Here is a 12,108-nt window from a genome sequence, read left to right on the forward strand (position 1 = left end):
GCACAGGTGTGTGTATGTGTGTATACACACATGCATATATAGACTTGTCATCGACTCTCCAGTACACACACACCGTCTAAGGAACTGTGACTGAACCCCCATCCCCCACTTGTGCTCACTCACACTGTATTTTATAGATTCCAAGACACTTTTTTTCCTTCACATTTCAACATCTCAAATTGGAATGTGTTGTGCGTTCGCTGGTGGTTATAATGTAACTGACAGTGCCTGTTCTTTCTTGGTGTACCTGAAATAACAGCGCATCTTAAAATCAAAGGCATCTTGAATTTAATGAAACACAAAAACTAGGTAACCTCTAAGAACTTACATAATTTGCCCAGTTTCTTCAAGGAAAGGGAGAGAGCCACCTTGTCATGGTGGTAGGATTTATGAAAGGATGCTGTAATGTGGTTCAAGGAAATGAGCTTGAACACTGAGCAGACCAGGGCTCGGATTCCAGCTTTTCAGCTCATCAGCTGTGTGACCTTGGGAAAGCAGAGCAACCTCTCTGAGCCTCAGGTTTCTTCTTGCACCGAATATGGGTCATGGCTCCATAGTCGTCATGATGATGTACAAGGCACCTTTCCCTATTTCTCTCTTCCTGCGTATCATCTGAGGTCACATTGCTCCGTTCTACCAGGTTAAAGGGAAAGCGAAGGCAGGGAGTGGGCTGCTGGCCTCCCCAAGGTAGAAGAGAGAAACTGGTGATATGTACCAGGGCTTTCTGACTCAGTTTACAATCCTCGAACATCATCTTTTCCTTCCTTCCATCCTCCCATTTTGCCTGAGTTTTCGTTTTCACATGTGTTTCCTTTTAGCAGTTTTCTTTCAAATCTCTCTCCTCTTCCTTTCTGTAAAATCTTCCCACATGTAGCCTCTTTGAAGCTCCTTGTGGTGGGAAAGAGGAGGGGGCAATGCCCGTGGCCAGGGTGGCACAGGCCCAGGAGCCTCAGCTGGCAGTAGTCAGTGGTCTAGCGTGCTGTAGTCTCTGCAGCCTTCAGCTCAGGTTCTGGTGCCACCAGCCTTGCTCATTCCTGTTCCCATGGCCTGCAGAGCTCAACCTGAGAGAGTGCTCCAGTGCTGCTTGTTGGATACCGCCATTGCCGAGTATTCAGTATTCCCTATACCCTCCTTGCGTTAAAATCAGACCTTGTTCAGATCCCAGCCCTGCTTTAGCTCTGTGACTTTATGCAAGTTACTCAACCTCTCTGAACCTCAGTTTTTTCATCTGAATGGTGACTGATGCACAAAAACATCGGGCACATGATAACTGCTTAATAGGTATATTTTTTCCTGGTCTTCCTCAAATGTTTAAGACTACCTGTGTTTCTGTAGCTAGGCACCAAGGGTTTGGGGAGTGCCAGCCGACAGTCTGACTCCAAATAGAGTTCTGAGCAGGGAACAGCATCGGTGAAGACACAGGGACCTGTGTGAGCACGATGTGTGGGGTGGGAGGGCTGGGCTGCAGGGGGAAGGATTGGGGTGAGCCGTCAATACCTGGGGACCTGTAAGGGTGAGATTGATGAGGTGGCTGTTCACTGAGGAAGGAGCAGGACTGGGGGAGCAGTGGACTGCGTTGGAGGTCCTGGGAGAGAGCCACATGGGGGTCTCCAGCTGAAAGATGCTGGCTGAAGGGAGACCTTCAGAGCAGGCTGTGGTCTTAAACCTTGTTTTCGTCAGAGGTCTCCTCTGTGCCTCTCTCCCCTCTTGAGGTCCTGATATCAGCCAGTAGCCCACCTTCCTCAGGTGTCTGCATGGTGTCAGGGCCGCAGCTCCCTCCTTGATGAGGTGGAGTTTGGCCTCTGGCACGAGGATGCACCTCAGTGGTTGCCGGGTACCAGGGCGTAGAATGAATGAAACAGTGGGATGGCTTTGTTTACAAAGAGCCCCTATAGCTGGTGCAGTGGCTCCCCTGGGCCCCAGGAGGCAAGGCTTCTGCGCAGCTCCAGGCTGGGGACCGAGAACCCTGGGTTAGCTGGCCGAGGCTGGATGGGAGGGTCCCCGTTAGGTAGTTCTTCTCTCCATAAATGGTACCTAAGGGGCCCCCTCTCCCAGTCCCAGGAGGAGTCACAGGGCAGAAAAAGGACCTGCTGGGGAGAGTGTGCCCAGAGGTGGCTGTGGGGCTCAAGGAGCTGGGTTCTGGGCTGCAGGGGTGGGGGTGGGGTGTGTGGAGTGTTTATCTGGGGCTTGTTTAGGGTCAGGTGTTTGTGGCAAAGGGAGGAATTCAGACATAGGAACAGCCTGTGCCAAGGCATGGGGGTGGCGGTAAAGTCAAGAGCTTGGAGTATGAGGGAGGGGAAGGGGCAGTATCATGTCCTGAGGCCAAGACTGACTGGACAGGGCAGTGTGTGCTGGCTGAACAGGCAGGGCCTGGGTCTATGGCTCTCTGAGGGGGTTGATGGGTTTTCCGTAGCCTCAGACTCCCCAGGGGCTTCCTACCTTCTGAGCCCCATCTGTGGCGGGTGGTCAGACCTGTGCTCGCTCACCTGTCCCCACTGGGAGAGCCTGGTTCAGCCTTTCCTGGCCTGTGGCCAGCGGCCCCTGGAACACACAGCCTGGTGGCTGGACCTTGCCAAGGCTGAAGGACAAAAAGAGACAACCTGCACTGAGCCTGCGGGAGCACTGCTGAGGCTCTGAGTGGTGGGAGGTGCTGGGAGATTATAAAAACAGGTCTTCGCGGGTGGACAGGAGGAGAGTGGGCCTGCCCTGTCATTGGCCCTCCTGATCCCCATCGGTCTGCTCCAGGAGGGTGGGTCATGTGGAGCCTGGCCACTAGCTGCAGGTGAGCACGGGCACTCTGCTTGGTCTTCCAGGGCCTGAGGGTGTCTGTGGCAGAGAAGGGGTGGGGTGGTGCCCGCCCTGGCTGTCGGCTGTTGGGCAGGGGCAGCTCTGTTCAGCTGTGCCCTCCTTGAAGCAGACAGTGGCCTCTCCCAGGGAAGTTCCTGTTGCCTCCTTTGAGGGTGCCCCGCCGAAGGAATGCTGCTTGGTCCACCCTGTGGACGGCTGAGAACAGGTGAGCTGGCCCCAGCCACTGCTTTTCCCGCCCAAGCCTCCACTTGAAGCTCCTCTTATCGTGATGAAAAACCAAGGAGACCCCAAGCAAGCCCCACAGGCTCTTGACTGTGGGAGTAATTAAGCCCTCACTTCAAAAGCCACCTCTTTAAAGGCTATAATTTGTAACCGGAATAGCTGCCAGGAGATGTTCAGAGAGCCAGGGAGCCCTTGATATGCGCCCCTTGCAGCTGCTAACTGGCTTTCCATTGGCCTTGCCCCACACCTGGCTGGGTGGGAACTGGAGCTCACAGCAGGTCCTTGGGAAATCTTTTTTGAGAATTGAGATGGGGTGATTGAACTTAGGGGTTCACGACTCAGGTTCACACGGCTCTACCTTTTTGTATGACGGCAAAGGGACATAGAGAGAAAAGCCAGCGCATAACTTCAGGGGAACGTGGGTTAAACTGTGCACCGTGCCCTCTTCTGTCGGGAGGAGGTGGTATTACTTGCTGGGACTTAGGGGGAGAAAACCAGACCCCCCCGTCCCCCCCAGTAAAGCACATAGCAGATGCTGGCCACGTGGCTGGTGCTCCGAGTGCTACCTTTTTCCTTTCTCAGGTGTGGCTCTACCAGTCACCGATGTAGACAGAAGGTCTACGTGTGGGTTTGGGTAGGTGGATACTGGGAGCTGGGCTAGCAGAAAACACCTCCCTGACCTGCAGCGTTTGTTGGCTGACATGCCTGGAATTCTTGGGGCTGGCTGCTGGGTTTGGTTTCCAGATGTGGAAGCAATTTAAGTTCTGTTTTCATAATCCCCAACAGTTTGTCTCCAAAGTCCACATTCTCATTTGAAAATCAAGGCTGCTGGCTCTGTTTGGGGGAAGGGAGCAGGCTGCTCCAGGAGGCCTCTGAGTCCTTTTTGCTCAGGAGGTAGGTTCACGGGTGCACTCCGATTGGGGACCTAGGGTTTTGTTGGAACAGTCACCCCCATCAAGGGCTTGGTCTCTATGGGAGCAGAAGTTGACCCTAGGACCACCCGGTGGGTTTTCCTTGGAGATGAGTCACTTAGCTACAGTATCTGCCGGCCCCCCCGCACTCACCATCACTGACTCTGGAAGGACAGCCGGGGCGGGTAGAGAGGGGCTTCGGTTCTGGCCAGTCAGAGGGAGGCTGGCGTCACAGCCGAGCAAGTGCCCACATGTCCCAGGAATGGTAAGGGCGCTCCTTCTCCAAGTGACCACAACAGAGGGAAGACATCTGCTCTGGATTTCAAGTAGCCAAAAATACTGCCTGGCATGGAGAAACTGGTAATATCTTATTCAATTACTGAGTGCTGCTGGCCACAGAGGTGGCCCGACCCAGGACCGAGGCTCTGTGGTGCCAGCCTGTGGTTCCAGGGCTGACTGCTGGTTTCCTGTCTTGTAAACCAGTCCCTGTTTAGGTAAAATAACTTTGACATTTGTATTATAACTGCACTAACTACAGTTTTAAATGTCTCTGACTGAGCTGCCCGAGCACTTCTTTAAGGGTAGAACCACCTATGCTACTGAGAGAACACAGAAACGGGAATAATTTCCCGAGATTCATATATAAATAGTGTTTACAAACACCATCCTGAAAATCACAGATTCAGCAAACTTCAGTTTCAGCAAAATGTAGTCTCTGTAGAAGCAGCAGTATCTCCAAGTGATCATGAAAGAGAAGTCAGTGTTTCTTTTGAGGAGAGAACAGAACAAAGAGAAACCCCGGTCTCTTGATGAGGTCCTGGAGGCCCAGTAGTTCTCCTGGAGGTTGAATTGAACTGACCTGAAGGAATTTGCGTTATTATCAGGGTGGGAAGAGGGTGAAAAATCCAGCTCGAGCTGAGGGGTTTCAGGCAGGCTTCTTGGAGGAGAAGGGAAGTGTATTTGTTCCCTAGGGCACCACAGACTGGGTGGCTCAAACTACTAAAATTCATTTCCCCACAATATTGGAGTCCACCATCTGAGAGCAAGGTGTTGGCAGGGTGGATTTCTTCTGAGGCCTCTATCTCCGCAGCTTGCAAATGGCCAGGGTCCTCTCCCTATGTCTTCACATGATCTTCCGTGTGTGTGTGTCTGTGTCCGTGTGTCCGTGCCCTAATCTTGCTGCCTAGACTGCTCATCATTCAGTTCTTCCTGGGGCTTATTTGCCCTTGGAGGTTGTGTTGGTCCTCCAGCCTTCCTACTGCTGTTGACTCTCCCTCGAGGATAGTGGTAAGGACGGCTTCACCTCCTCATATTCCTTTTTAACTTGACAGGGATTTTACACTTTTCCTTAACCAGTTCAGCGAGTTTGGGACAACTCAACTGTCTTGCTGTTTTATGTACCTAAGGTTTACTTCTAACATACTGAAAAAAAAAAGACCTGTAAGCATGGATTATGGGAAGCCACTGGGGGTGAGGCCCAGCCACCCACCTGTGTAACTCACAAAGTTTTGCCCAAAGCAGTGTTCTGCAGCACTTCGTAGCACCCCTCGCCAGACCCGAGGGTCCAGAGCCCACCATACAGCCCCTCCAATAGCCATGACTCCCATCAGCCAGGCAACCAGCCCCTGTAACCAAAACAGACCACCACAGAGCTGGTGGAGAAGGAAACGGCACCGTTCATTAAGGATTTGCATGTCCCTGGTGCTCTCCAATGCTGTGACCATGTTCGCTCTATCTCTGTGTATCACTGTTTTTCCTGAGCCATTTGAAAGGAAATTAGGCAAGACATTATCAAAACTAAGGACATTTCTCCTTTGTAACTATATACCATTAACACATGTAACAAAATCAAGCATATTCCTTAATATCACCTAACCCATCTTTTAGCTTCTCTGTGTGCCCCCAAAAAGTATTTTGCAGCTAGGTGATGGTTTGGTTGTTTGTTTGATCTGGGATCTACCAAGGATGACATGCAGTTTTTATGTCTCTTGATGAATCTAGAACAGTGGTTTTCACGGTGCGGTCCTGGGACCAGCAGCACCTGGGAACTTGTTAGAAATGCTATTTAAAAAAAAAAAAAAAAAGCATTTCAGCCTATAGAAGTGCACATTTTCAGACCTCACCCCAGAAACTGATTCAGAAACTGATTCAACCTGAATTTTGACAATTCCTCCCACCCCCATGGGATTCTGATGTATAAATCAAGTTTGAGAACCACCCGTCTGGAAAAGTCCCCCTCCCTCTTCTTTTATGCATTCTCTTTTTGAAAAGACCAGGCCAGTAGTCTTGTAGAAGGTCACACAATTTTGATCATTTTCCCTGTGATGTGTGATTTGTTCTTCCATCTCCTGTTTTTCTGTTCAGTAGAAGTTAGATCCTAAGGCTTGATGAGAATTGAGTTGTGTTGTTAAAACTACATGATAGGTGGTGTTGTATCCCTCATATTGTATCATGTCAGTAGGCTAATGTCTGGTGGTTCCCAATTAGTGGTGTACGGTTTCATAACTGCGTGGACAATAGCCTGCTTTCTCCATGCTAGAGGTGTGGGGCACGGTGGCTGCTTGCTATTTGGCAGTGATCTGAGGGGCGATTCTTTGGTACCGTGTAAGTATCCAACGCCTCATCAACCACTGACTAATGGTTTTAACCTACATTTGTTGGATATAGTGTTTTTTATTTGTGTCAGGTCAAGTTTGTGGTGTTCAAATCTCTGTCTCCCTCCTAATTCTCTTGTTTGCTTGCTCCATTGATTTCTGAGGGAGGTGAATGAAAACCTCCAACTTTTAGTTCTAATTTTGCTTTATATATTTTGAAATGATGTTTTCAGATGCCTAAATGTTTACAAGTGTTACATCTTGTTAAATTCATCTTTGTCATTTCTTAATGTTCCTCTATCTCTTACCTTAAAGTGTACTTTGTCTGATATTAATATAGCCCCTCCAGCTTTGGAGAAGTTGGTGTTGATGTGTATCTTTCTTAATTTTTTTACTTCCCACCTCTCTGTGTCCTTATGCTTAAATGATGTCTATTATAAATGGTATGTAGGTGTTTTTATCATCTAATCTGACAATATGTGTCTTTTAATAGGATGATTTATTCCATTTTCTTTTTCTTCTGCATTAGATTTTTAGTAAGATGTTTTTATTTTTTAACTGCTAACTATTGACGTACTCGAACATGATTGGAATGGAAATGGCGTGGGAGGGGGATAGAGGGCTCGAGTGTCTCCTGGCTGGCAGATGGCTCCACTGTGAGGGGTGTTTCCAGTGGGATCCGGGGTCTGGGCCGTAGCCTAATGGGCTTAAAAACTGGATCTTGTTGGCTCTTCCTACACCCCTGGGACTCATGCTGCTCATGCCCACAGATTGTCCCTAGATGGAAGCACAGAGCCAGAATGCCAGCTGCTTCCTTTACGGCGAGAACTGGGCTCTGGCGCGAGCTCGGGCAGCCCTCTCTCACAGTTGTCAGCGGGCTCCTGGGAAGTTTGCCCTGATTGGAAGGGTGGTGGGTGAACTTGGACACAGGCAGCTGGGTGAACATTGAGTGGTCGCATGCTGGGTGTCAGCTGAGCTGAGCCTCACAGCCTTTGGGGCAGGCTGGTCATGTGGGTCAGCCAGCCAGAGCCCCTGTGGTCTGGACCTGCTTGGGACCCTCCCTCCCAGCCCCTTCCTTACTGGGGACACATAGATCCCCGAATACTTCCAGTCCCGCCCTTCAGGAAGCTCAACCCCCTCTGCTGCCGGGGGCCATCTGACACCCCTCGTTTCTGAGTCTTCTGAGAGCTGCATTGGGCCCCCCTTCCTTTGGACTCCTGTGACACCCCTTTAGCAGCAGTGTGCGTGTTGGAGGGAGGATGTGAGATCGGGAGAGAGACAGCTCAAGAGCTGCCATTAAAACATTGAGAAAACGGCAGTGTGGCTTCCACACCCTTCCGCTGTGGTGTGTGCAGCAGTGGGCACGTTATCTCGCCGCCTGCGCTTTGCGCCAGTGGCGTGGGGCTTCTTGAGAAACAGCAGCAAGGCTTCTCCTCTTCTTCTGCTCAGTCCTGGCCTGAGGCTCCCCCGCCAGTGGGGGCCGCCACGTCCAGGACTGAACCACGTCAGCCCGAGAGCCTCAGCCTCCCTTCTGTGAAGACGGGTGATGCGAGAAGCAAACCCTCTTAGACTTTCCCACTTGAGCCTAATGAGCTCAGAGGAAACAGCGGCTGTCACTGTGTCCCCCTCCTGGGAGCAGCGGTCCGCCTGGTGATGAAAGCAGAGCAGCAGTTGGGCGTCCACGCGGAGATCTGCTCCTGGAGGCTGCGGGAGCAGGAGCGCAAGCCCAGTTCAGGGTGGTCTTAAGCCGCTGGTGATAATCTCCCTGTTGTGAGGGTTCAAGAGGTGGATCTGGGGGCCCCTGGCTGGCGGAGAGAGCTGAAAGTGGCCTTCGCTGCCACCCCCGCAGAAGGGAGGTTGGCTAGAGGGGTGGCTCCTGGCCACTGTGATCTGGCCCTGGGGTGGGAACCTATCTTGACCTCAGCCCCCACCAGGGCGGGAAGCTGGGGCTGCAGACCTTGGCTCTCGGTGTGAGATCAGTCCCCATGGCTGGCCGAGACGGGCGATCAACTCTAAGGGTTTGGTAACCTGGCGCTCCCATGTTCGCCTGGCCCTTGTATCTGAGCCCAGGTTACTTTTGTTCAGAATGCACGCCCAAGGCCCAGTCTGCCTGGGTGGGGACTTAAATACCCCTTTATTACCACCCTCGTCCCTTCACTGGCACCTGGGGAACCTTCTGCTGAATCACGATCTCTTATCAGCCACTGATGAGCATCTCCCACCCACCTGCAGAGCATGGCCTGGCTTCCGGGCAGGGGTTGGCAGCACAGACAGGAGTCGGGGACAGCCTGGCTTGCTCACTGATCTCTGCTGCCACCATCTTTGCATGACGAGTGGCCAATACAGTGGTGTGTAGAGGATCCCCACCAGCTCACCCCTCTCCGCCCTGTGGACCTGGGGACCGTGGCATCCACAGGTTAGTTCCTTACACTGGCTCTCTGCTGCCCACGGGAAAGACCCAGCGAGACCCTGACCAGCCTGTCACTGCTCCTGGGCTGTGTCCTGGCTGGGAGTGTGACGAGTTTCATCCCCAGCCCGGCCCCCAAGCCTGCTCAGCTCCCCCAGGCGCAGGCTGGCTTCTCCCCACACGAGGCGTGGTTTGTGTGTGTCACCGTCATGCCTTCCCTGCAGTGCGGTTCCCCATGTGCCCACGGTGCCCGGCTGCGAGGGAAGCCGGGATGTGCCTGCCCAGGCTATTTTTATCCAGCCCGTCCCCACAGCGCTGTTCTTTGGCTCTGAGTTACTGCTTGGGAGCCAGGGCTGGGGGTGGATGAGCCAGAGCCTCGGAGCCTCCCGACGCCCTTGCCCCAGCGGCATCTTGTCCTAGCGCTCTACGTGCAGAGACACCTGCGAGGAGAGGGGGCAGGAGAAATCCCTGGCGGGGGAAAGAGGCACCTGGCACGCTTGGAGGGCAGGCTTTGCAGCTAAACCCAACCTACCTCCGCCCGGTGTGCCAGCAGGTCCGAGGGACGGTCCCCGGGCTGGATGGTGGCCAGGAGGCACCCCTGGGTGTCTTCTCTCAATACAGTGAAGACGATAATAGCACTTTCTGTGTGTGCATAGAACACGTACCAACTCATATAGTCCTAATAATAGCTAACTCCATTCCGTAGATGGGGAAACTGAGGTGCTGCGACCCAAAATCGCAGAGCTCGTAAGTGGTGGAGCCTGGATTTGATCCCAGTCGGCCCACCTCCAGAGGTTGCTCCTCACACCACTCTGCCCCTCTCTTCTTTGCCGTGTTTCCAGCATCTGTGAGGTGGGGGCATTGTTCTGGATTCTCTGTGGCAATCCTGTCAGGTGGGTTGCTCAGAAATGAACAACTCATCCGGGTCACAGCTAACCAGTGACCAGACGAGGATGGCTCCCAGGCTCAGGGTGGCCGTCCAGTCAGTCCACCCTTCTGCAGCGCCTTCTCGTTCCTCAAGTACTGGCTCCTCACTCGCTGTGTGCTCCCTGCAGTGCTCACCACTGGGGCTCAGATGTAGAAACCTCGTGGTTACCCCTTTAGGGTCTTCCCTCCCCCAGAGAATGTGGAAATGGCGCCAGTGCCCTCCGTACATCAGCTTCCAGGAAAATTCAGAGTAATTGTGTGTGTGACTTGGAGGTGGGATCCACTGGGGCCAGGTGGGTGAGGGGGCACCAATGACATCGAGTCTGAGCCCCTGGTGCCGCCCAGAGCATGGATAGCGGGGCGTTGTTGGCTAGTCTCCCTGCGTATTCATACCTGGCCTTTCACCGGCCATTGAATTCAGCCCTTGCCAGCTTCCTACAGAAGGGGTGACTTTGGGGCCTGCTGGCTGCTGAACACTGCTCTTGAGACTGGAGAGGGGATCCACAGGCAGGCTTTGTGCCTCCAAGCTCCCACTTCCGGCTGGGGCCAGTCCCATCCAGCCCGAGCTGGAGACGGTGGGGACTTGGAGGGGATGCTGGCAGTGCAGACCTCCCCTGCCAGAGCAGCCTGTTTGCCAGCCTTGGGCCTCAGAACTCTCCAGAAACCTTTGGTTTTGGATAATGCCCCCGGCCCAGCCTCTTGAGGAGGACATACCTCCCGGCCTCCTGTCTGACCAGGACCTGGCTGACTGGCCAGCCGGGGCAGCTTGGTTTCTGCAGCGCGCAGCCCCTGACAAGGCCAGACCCGGACTTAACCTTCCCCCTGGTGCTGACTCCCTGGTGCTTGTGAAGATGATCGTGTGTGGCCCCGACAGTCGCTCTGAGGGTCAGGTGGCTGTCTTCATTCTCTAGGAGTCGGGCTCACAGGTCACTTGTTCAAGGTCACACAGCTTGTGAATGGCGGGCCACCAGGACTCAAAGCTAGTCTGCCAGACTCCAGAGCCGCATTCACAAGGGTGTGTGGGGCTGAGGAGGGTGCTGTGTCTGTTCTACCCCCTTTACTTCTGGGGTCCCTCAGCAGGGTGGGAGGAAGTGATCCGGAGTGGGCTGGCCATGTCAGCCACCCTGTGCCTTCAGGAACAGGGGGCTCTGTGCCCAGGGCTGGCGGTGGGTCCGAAGGAGAGGGCTAGGAATAGGGGTCACCCACAGGTGTTGCCCGGTGCTGCCTGTGAAGGACACTGTCCTTTCCCTAACGTCCCCCCAGAAAAGACATACCTTTTCTGCCCCACCTGTGGCTGAGAGGATACACTGGAGGCCACCTGGTTGGGACTTGGGTGACATACCCACTCCCCTAGTCCCGCCACCCCTCCGGAGCAGGCCTCTGATCTGGGACCCTGCCCCAGGCGTCCTCTCACCCCCAAGGAGCACACGCTGTGGAGGCAGATCTGGACACAGACCATATGGCTGGGTGAGCATGAGGTGCCCTATGGGGTGATATCATCCTTTTCCACCCACTCCTCCCACTCTCATGGCATTGAGCCCCCCCCAACTCACCCAACACACACACCACCCAACACACACACACACACACACACCCCACCCAACACACACACACACACACACACACACACACACACACACACACACACCACCAGGGGCTGCCGCAGCCCAGGCTCCCTCTGCCTGGAATTGACCTTGGGTTTGTCCGGGAACTCCTGGAATCTTGTAGCTTCAGTAGAATTTGCGTCACCACCCCCAGGCGGGTTAATCTTTAGCTCCCGCACATTCCCCAACGATCTCCTTCCTGGAAGTACGGGTGGCCTGGGAGCTCACGCTGGGCCGCAGCAGCCAGGCCGCCGGGCCGGAGGGTGACCTAGCTCTCGGGAAGCCCGGGCAAGTCCCAGTCCTAGAAACCCTGCTAGGACATTTTTATTATGGACGAGTTCTTCCTTTCTGTCTGTAACTTTATCTAAAAACCATAAAAGAAAGAAACAGGCTTAGAAGGGTTTCTGGTGTGACTGGGTTCTGCCGGCCAGTGCGCGGTGGCTCAGGCTGGGCTGAGAGTTTGCCTCCCGGCACCTTCCTGCCGCTGCCCCCGCTCTGCCTCCCTGCCCGAGGGGTGGGCATCGGAGCAGGCTGTCCCCAACCCCAGCAGCACCCTTGCAGGCCCAGTGCTGCCCCCAAGCCCTTCCCCAGAGGCCCAGGAATGGGAGCTGGGCCAGAGCCCAGGCCCTCGGGGA

At 54.0% G+C, this 12,108-nt stretch overlaps 1 protein-coding gene across 4 annotated transcripts in view; it reads left to right on the forward strand.

Annotated features, from left to right (window-relative positions):
* RAB11FIP4 (RAB11 family interacting protein 4) overlaps positions 1–12,108 on the forward strand; it is a 97,930-nt gene that overhangs the window by 64,534 nt on the left and 21,288 nt on the right. Inside the window, exon 1 of one of the 4 annotated variants that reach the window (XM_070395501.1) lies at positions 2,762–2,782. The exons of the other annotated variants lie outside the window; for them this stretch is intronic. The gene's annotated coding sequence lies outside the window, so the exon portion shown is untranslated. Of the gene's footprint in view, positions 1–2,761; positions 2,783–12,108 lie in introns of those variants that run through there. 4 annotated transcript variants of the gene reach the window in all.

The sequence above is a fragment of the Myotis yumanensis genome, unplaced genomic scaffold (assembly GCF_028538775.1).
Source record: "Myotis yumanensis isolate MYYU_CA2020_CCGP unplaced genomic scaffold, mMyoYum1.0.hap1 SCAF_16, whole genome shotgun sequence".
Classification (NCBI taxonomy): Eukaryota; Metazoa; Chordata; class Mammalia; order Chiroptera; family Vespertilionidae; genus Myotis; species Myotis yumanensis.